Genomic DNA, 7,168 nt, shown 5'->3' with positions numbered 1-7,168 from the left:
CCTTAGCTTTTCCACCTTCAAATCTGCCCGTAGGATTTTTGTTCCCCATATACAGTGATGAGAGAATAGGTTTTCCAAGATCTGAGGAAAAAGTGAGGTGAAGGTGCATCGGTCCAAGAAACAGAGTTCACACGATCGTGTCTGCCGTCGGATGCATGGCCACTGTTCCTGCAGCCCCGTCTTGCCGCAGGGGGAAGCAGGGGCAGCCTGGTGAGAGGGAAGCGGGGGAGGAGGGAGGTGAGGAACCAGGCCTGAGGAGGTGGGACGGAGGGCCTAAGGCCACTGCAGCACTGCCACTAAGTGCCCCCTGATCCTCAGTGGGTGGCCCACTGCAGGGGGGACAGTGGCAGTGCAGGGGAGGGAGCGGCAGGGAAGAGGGTGTTGCTGGGGACCACTTCTCTATCTTTTTCCCATCTTTGCCTCCCCTCCTTTTTCACCAGCCACTTCCATTTCTTCTCTTTCCCTTCCTTCCCTACAATAAAAGCAAAAAATGTTTCCACAGCACACTGACATTCGAGGACCACAGCCCATTCGAGGACCACAGCTCATCAGCCAAGCCAGCAGCAGCTTCTTCCTGGACTCTCAATGGGCCGAGGGAAGCCATCCTGCAGCCCTCCTCACAGCACCCTAAGGACCACAGCCCACCAGCCAAGCCAGCGCCGAGTCCATCCTGAACTCTCAGTGGCCAAACTTTAGAAACATATACTTCTGATATCAAATGATTTGAACACTGATAAATCTCTCTCACAATTTTCTATTCAATATGAAAAAGATATGTGGATTTTTCCTCACGGAATATTTTCCCAATCCATTTTCAGGGGAAAGAACTCTGGTTAGGATGTTCCTTTTCCTCCCTAAAATTCAATCAGGGTAGAGATAGGAGGTCCGGGGAGCCTTTAATTAGGAAGAAATAATAAGGAAAATAGAAGACAGAGTTTAAATACCTAGTAGTGTAAGGGCATTTTAAAGTAGATTAAAAAACTGAACGTTACTGTAAATTTCCGAGGGAAATTTACCTCATGTCTCCTTAAAAAGAATGAATAAAATGTCTGAAGACAAGGCTCCCTGATTTAGAGCAGTTCACTCTCCTGACTATTGGGATTGGGTTTATATTCCACGTGAGGCTTGGATTAGTTGAAGCAGAGAGAAAAAATTCTTGTCCATCTACTAACTTTGTGATTCTGAATGAAATCTGGAAAAGGATTCCCGCTGTACCTTATGAAAATGTTGGTATAGTCCGTGCTGAAACCCAGTTTGTGATGTTTCAGAGACTTCACCCGCCTCCTTCCGGGAATGCCCCATCCAGCGAGCATCCTCACCACTGGCACAGCTGCGGTCTCAGACGTCAGCAGAAGCCGACCAACTGGAGTGTGAGGAGGGTTAGGTGAAAAGATGCTGGTAGCAGCAAAGGTATCTGAAACAAGGAGGGAAGGATTTGGGGCTGCGGCGAGTGAGTGGTAGAGTTACCTCCAGGCCTGCCAAAGGGAAGAGTAATCTCAGCCATGGTCAGAAGTAGGGTTGGTTCTCAAAATCACATGGCTCAGGGTGGAATCCTTGCCCGGGCAACAACGCTTTATCCCTGGGCATGAGAATCCATAAAACTGAAACGCCAGAGAGTCATGCATGCTCCAAACGTTCAGGGCCGTGAGAGATTCACTGAATCCTCTTTAGGGATATTTGACCAATGATGCCAGGCAAATTGTGTATCGCTGCACATTTACAGATAACACTAATGAAGGGATTTTCTTTTTCCAACACAGGTCGGCAGGCTGCATTTCAAAACCTCCAATTTGCTCGGCTTCTCCAAGAATATTGGAAGAATGAAGAGTGCAGTGAGAGAAGACCTTCACTCCGGATCACGCGGCAAGAGATGGATATAGGGAAAACTCTTTTAGGCCCTAAACGAATCCCCAGTGCTGTAGCCCAGGTCTTTATGGCTGGGAAGATGGAGGAGGAAAAAAAATAGTTTTCTTGATGCACACAGTCTCCTGCTTTCATTTATCTACCTACGGTCTTCATGGCCTGAAAAGATCCTATGGGGTTAAAAAAGGAGAATTTTGCTTTATGCAGAAACTCTGCTACTTACTGGTCTACCTGAGGACTTAAAGGACTTTAAAGAAAATATCTGAGGAGGAAAAGGAGAGATCTGCTCTATGTCGAGGCCTCTCCTATGCATTAGCCCACCTCAGGTCTCGATGGCCGTTCATTGAAGAACAAAATGGGTGTCTTTGAGGTGCCAGAGGAGAAATATGCTTCATGCCAAAATTCTCCCGATTTCATTTCCCTACTGAAGGTCTTCATGGCCTACAAGAGAAGGTCTTCAAGGCCTTTTGGGTGAAAAGGGAGAAATTTGCTTCATGCAAAGAATCTCCGGGTTCACTTTATCTATCCAATGTCTTCTATGGCCTAAGAGAGAATATTTGCCATGCCTAAGGAGAAATTTGCCTCAAGGAAATAATCTCATTTTCTTTCTCTATCTAAGGTCTTCAAGGCCACAAAAAGGCCTTTTTGAGATGAAAAAGAGGAAATTTGCTTTATACAAGAAATCTCTTGCTTAACTGTTCTCTACCTAAAGTCTCCAGGGCATGAAAAGGCAATACATTTGGTTAAAAGAAGGAGAATTTTGCTTCATGCAAAAACTCTCCTGCTTATTGAACCACCTGAGGTCTCTAAGGCCTCAAAAGTGAATACTTGAGTGGCGAAAGGAGAAATGGGCTTCTTGCAGATCCTGTTCATTACTCCACCTCAGGCCTTCTAATTGAGAATGAAAACGAATAGTTGAGGGAAATCTTGCTTCATGCAAAAATCTCCAGCTTTTGTTTCTCTCCCCAAGGTCTTCAAGGCCAGAAAAGAGAATATTTTAGGTACAAAAGGAGAAAATGGCTTCATGTAAACATGGGCCAGAAAGAGTAATATATAGGATTAAAAAAAGAGTTATTTTCCTCAGAAAAACTCACCTCATCATATTTCTCCCTAAGGTCTTCAAGACCTGAAGAGAAAGTGTATGAACTGGAAAAGAAGACATTTGCTTCATGCAGAAACATCTCCTGTGAATTACTCCACCTGTGGCCTTCAAGGCCTTTTAATTGACAATGAATAGAGAACCTTGGTGGTTGGTGAAAAGGCAAAATTTGCTTCATGCAAACAAACCTGCTTTTCTTTCTGTACCTAAGGTCTTCAGGGCCTTATGAAAGAGAATATTTGAGGTGAAAAAGGAGAAATGTGCTTCATGCAGAAACATCTCCTGTTCATTCCTCCACTGGAGGCCTTCAAGGCCTTTGAAAAGATAATGAATAGAGAATCTTGGTGGTGAAAAGGAGAAACTTGCTTCATGCAAAGAAGTCTGCTTTTCTTTCTCTACTGAGGTCTTCAGGGCCTGAGAAGAGAATATCTGAGGTGAGAAAGGAGAAGTTTGCTTCACGCAAAAACATCTCCTGTTCATTACTCTAGTTCAGGCCTTCAGGGCCTTATAATGGAGAATCTTTCAGGTGAAAAAAAGGAGAAATTTGCTTCATGCAATCTTCTGTTTTTGTATCTCTCTGCCAAAAAGGTCTTCAAGGCCTGAAAAGAGAATGTTTGTGTTGAACAAGGAGTTTTCTTGGTTGAATCTCCTGCTTTTGTTTCTCCACCTAAGGTCTTCAGGGCCTTAGAAGAGGCTATTTCCAGTGGAAAAAAGGGCTAATTTGCTTCATGCAGATATACCTCCTGTGCATTACTTCACCTCAGGCCATCAAGGCCTTTGAACTGAGAATGGATAGAGACTATCTGAGGTGCGAAAGGAGGAATTTGCTTCATGCAAACCATCCCCAGCTTCTCCTTCTCTGTGCAAGGTCTTCAAGGCCTCCAAAGAGAATATCTGAGGGGGAAAAGGAGAACTTTGCTTCATGCAAACTATTTTCTGCTTCTGTGTCTTTCTAAGGTGTTCAAGGCAATAAAAGAGAACATTTGTGGTGGAGATGGAGAAATTTGCTTTATGCATAGAGTCTCCAGGTTTTAGTCCTCTAAGGCCTTCATGCAAAAACTCTCCTGTCATTGTATCCACCTAAGATCTACAAGACCTGAAGGGAAAATATATGAGCTGGCAAAGAAGAAATTTTCTTCATACACAAATGTCTCCTAAACATAAGCCTATACCTGCAGCCTTCAAGGCCTTTTAATTGTGAAAAGCCCGAGGAATATTTGAGGTGGAAAAGGAGAAATTTGTTTCACGCAAGAGAATCTCCTGCTCTGATTTCTCTACCTAAGGTCTTCAAGGCCTTCAGGAGAAGATCTGAGATGAAAAGGGAGAAATGTGCTTTATGCAAAGTATCTCCTACTTTAATTTCTCCTTGACAAGCCTTCAAGGCCTTTTAGTTGAGGGTAAGTCGAGACGATTTGAAGTGAAAAAGGATAAATTTCCAACCAAGCAAAAACACTCCGGGTTTTATTTCACTACCTCAGGTCTACACTTCCTGGAAAGAGAAGCTCTGAAGTGAAAAAGGAGAAATTTGCTTCATGCAAAAATTCTCCAGTTAATCTGTCTACCTAAGGTCTTCAAGACCTGAAAGCAAAATAGATGAGTTGGAAAAGGAGCAATTTGCTTTATGCAAAATTCTCCTGCTTTTCTCTTAGCTAAGGACTTCAGTGCCCGAAAAGAGAATACTTGGAGGTAGAAAAGGAGACATTTGCTTCATGCAAAAAATTGCTAGGCTTGATTTTCTCTAACCTAAGCTCTGTAAAATCTGCCTAGACAATATATGAGGTGGAAAAGGCATAATTTACTTCATGCAAAAAAGTTCTCCTATGTATTGCTCTACCCATGGCCTCTAAGGCCTGCAAAGAGAATATTTAAGGAGTTAAAGGAGACATGACCCACATGCAAATTTCCTCCTTTCTTTTAAGCTCATCCTTAAAGGCCTTGTGCTTTTCAATAGAGAAAATGTAATATACTTGGGGTGAAAAGGAGAAATTTTCTTCCTGCACAATGTCCCCCTTTATTTTGCCACCAAAGGCTTTGCCTTCCAAGGCCTTTTTGTTAGGAGAGACAAGAAAATATCTGGGATGAAAGAAAATGGTAAAACTTGCTTCATGCGAACAAACCTCCGGCTTAGTACATCACCTCAGGACTTCAAGGCCCTGTAATTTAGAGTTGAGTTGAAAAAGGAAGCATGTGCTTTATGTCAGTAAGTCAGCTATTTATTTCTCCACCTTAGGTCTTCAAGGCCTTTCACTTGATAGTGGAGATAGCCTAACTGGAGTGGAGAAAAGAGAGAATAGCTTCATAAATAGTCTAACTTGCTCCATGCAAAAATCTACCTCTGCATCTCCTAAGTCCCCAGCCCAGGTCTTTAGGGCTTGGGCTGTTGGGGAAAGAGAGAGAGAGAGAGATTAGAGGTAGAAATGGGGTGAAGAGCTTCATGCTAATTCCCCCTAAGAATCCCTGGAAGAGTTTTCACTCTTATCCTTCCACTCTGCCTGCTCTGCCATCTCCACCTGAGACAAAGTCATCGAACCACTCTGTGCTGCTTAAGCAGGTAAGAAATTGGAAGGCAAATGGGAGAGGGCCAGATTTGTGGTTCTTTGGAATGCTAGTTAAGGATGCTTTTGAGACCCAATCACTCCCCGGGTGCTCGACGATGCGTAAAAAAATTTCTATTAAGATATGCCTTAGCATTCTTTCAAATCACCAAACATTTGTTTCAATGTTTTGCTACAGTTGAAATATCATTCAGACCTATGTCAGAAGGTTAGAGTGTCCAGTCAACATTTCTCTTGGCTTCCAGTGGAGGTGGGCTACATTTCATGTCTAGGGAATCTCCCCGTCAGCGTGTCCTAGAGCGCAAATGAGGTGGTTTTTAGTTGGGCTCAATTGATTAGTTTACTTTGTGCTCCGGAATCAATGACTTGGCCATCATCCTTTCCTGGATTGAGCCTGGTGTTTTGTAGCCTCCTCTGAGACCAGATTTTCACCTAGTCACTTTCCTGCCTCTTCTCTAGATCCTGCCTCCCAAGAGCTGCACTTGTTTAGTGTGGAAATAGTGGAGAAAGAAAGAGGTAAGCAGCCCTGGCAGAGTGTCTGGGTCATCGTGAAAACGAGCGATATACGGATCAACAGTTGGGATTCTGTTTCTTCCTGTTGATTTTTCTCTTTCCTGTTTGGTATGTTCGGTGAAATATTGGGGCAGGAACCAAATGTGGTTGCTCTCCTCGCTGCCCAAACATTAACCAAGCTTTACATAGGAAAATGTGTTATCAAAATGAAGCTGACTGTAACTCCTTGATGTATGTACTAGACTTTCGTGGAGATACACGAACAAGAATGGAACTGTATTTCTCCCTTCCTGCAGGGCCAGCCAGCACCACTCAAGAAAGGCTCCATAGGATGTTCAACTCTAGAGGAACAGAGGATGAAGGACAATCAGATGACTGTTGGGTTTGGAGGGAAAAAATCCAGCTACTAGTTAAGAGGAAACGGTGCTGGATCCAAGGCTCAGTCTCGAGCCTTCTGGTCCAGGATTTTGGGGGTGGGGGGCAGATTAAAGAAAATTTGGGGGGGAGGAGGAGGGATTTTGCATCATGCCAAATTGTTGAAAAACGTAGGTTCCTGTTAGACAGTTCATGTAAGGCTCTGATGATCTCCTGCCTTGGGTCTTGAAGGCCCAGGGGTGAGGATGAAGAAAGTAACTTCATGTCAAAAATCTCCTGTTTGACCCGTCATCTCCCATCCTGGCTATTCTGGTCTTTGTGGTGGGTGGTTGGGAGGGGGGAATCCCCAGAGAAACTCTGCTGGGCAAAATGGGAGGTTCTCTTCTTGGAGAATCTCCGGCAAAACATGGTCCAAGAAATCCCCAGTTGGTCTTTATGGCTGCACTTCAGGACCAAGAGGTTATCCTCAGACAATTTGGGATGTGTCTCTTGTGAGCCGTGTAGTTTTCAGAGGGGTTAGAGCTGCTGCAATTTGACCCTGTAGGCTCATTTTCCATGTGAATCAATTATCCAGGTTTATCGGGAAATACCTTTTAAAATTCTATAGTGTTTTGTCAGGATTCCAATTTCAAACCGGTATGATGAAAGCATAACAGAGAGAACTCCTTGACTTTCTCTGAATCCTGGTTGACCAACTCTACTGTTCAATGGAGTGTTATTTTTCTGTCATTCAGCTGATACAAAACAACGAAAACATTTACGC

The 7,168-nt window shown here is 43.8% G+C and overlaps 1 long non-coding RNA gene across 1 annotated transcript; it reads left to right on the top strand.

Annotated features, from left to right (window-relative positions):
• Nucleotides 1–5,325: 5,325 nt before the first annotated feature.
• LOC119920910 lies at nt 5,326–6,506 on the top strand. The gene is made up of 3 exons (XR_005448437.1): nt 5,326–5,513; nt 5,977–6,033; nt 6,327–6,506. It is a non-coding gene; the product is annotated as an uncharacterized LOC119920910 (long non-coding RNA).
• Nucleotides 6,507–7,168: the final 662 nt, after the last annotated feature.

This window comes from Tachyglossus aculeatus (genome assembly GCF_015852505.1).
Source record: "Tachyglossus aculeatus isolate mTacAcu1 chromosome 12 unlocalized genomic scaffold, mTacAcu1.pri SUPER_6_unloc_1, whole genome shotgun sequence".
Lineage (NCBI taxonomy): Eukaryota > Metazoa > Chordata > Mammalia > Monotremata > Tachyglossidae > Tachyglossus > Tachyglossus aculeatus.
Note: the sequence above shows the minus strand (reverse complement) of the source record. Positions and strands in the feature narration are given on the sequence as shown.